Genomic DNA, 938 nt, shown 5'->3' with positions numbered 1-938 from the left:
TCTAGCGGAGTAATATGCAACTGTGGCACGGGGATTTTAATGTCTTTCACGACTGCTGATAAATAACTACGAACAAACAAACAAACTAACTGTGTGGCGACAGTTTACGTCAAAGCTGCAGTCTTACATGAACGACTCAATGAAAGCACCACCTGAACTGCTATTAGTTGAGACGGAACTGCTAGCACCGTCCCATTATTTTCCTTCAAGGTAATTGGTGTTCTTTAGTACCAATGACAGGTTAGTCACGTTCCTATCTTGTTCAGGTATCGAGGGCCTTAGGCGAAGGAATGGACTCGACTGTGTATATTTACTTTGTAATGCACATCCAATTTTCCTATCCCTAATATGTTGGTATCAGTTATGTATGAATGAGTGTTTTGTTTGTGGCTTCGTGAGCAGAGCAGCTGTATTACAGAGGTACACGCTATACTTCAGATTTACTGCCAACTTAATGCTTGTAGCGAACGTACAAAAATGCACCTGTTTTGGTGGAGTCTCCGGGGTCTGTCCAACGACTTCCACCATTTTTCGGCACTCGGTTTGTGGTTGCCTTAGTGGATGGACGGACTCCCATGTACGTCTCCATCAAGTTGAAAGGTAAATTCAGAGTATGAGGTATATAGTAATTAAAATAATTAACCCCTTCTTTTTCAGGACCGTCATAGTTAGGATTGTATTGCGATAAACGTCTGTTATAATTTTTCAAGTAAATTGAGTGATTTGGACTTAGGTTTCTATAGAACACACTGTGTTCGTTTCAGTCCACCGGAATGAAGTTAATTAAGTGGTGCCTTCAGCACATTCACCTTTCGGTGACTTAATATCTGAATGAGCCTTTTTTATTGATTTTCGTGAAGTATTTTCAGCTTTTGTAACATTTTTCCTCTTTGGAATGAGGGTTAGCCATTACCTTGACAGGTACACGTCGTCGCAAG

The sequence above is a fragment of the Schistocerca serialis genome, chromosome 2 (genome assembly GCF_023864345.2).
Source record: "Schistocerca serialis cubense isolate TAMUIC-IGC-003099 chromosome 2, iqSchSeri2.2, whole genome shotgun sequence".
Lineage (NCBI taxonomy): Eukaryota > Metazoa > Arthropoda > Insecta > Orthoptera > Acrididae > Schistocerca > Schistocerca serialis.
The sequence above is the reverse complement of the archived record's forward strand: the minus strand, read 5'-3'. Positions refer to the sequence as shown.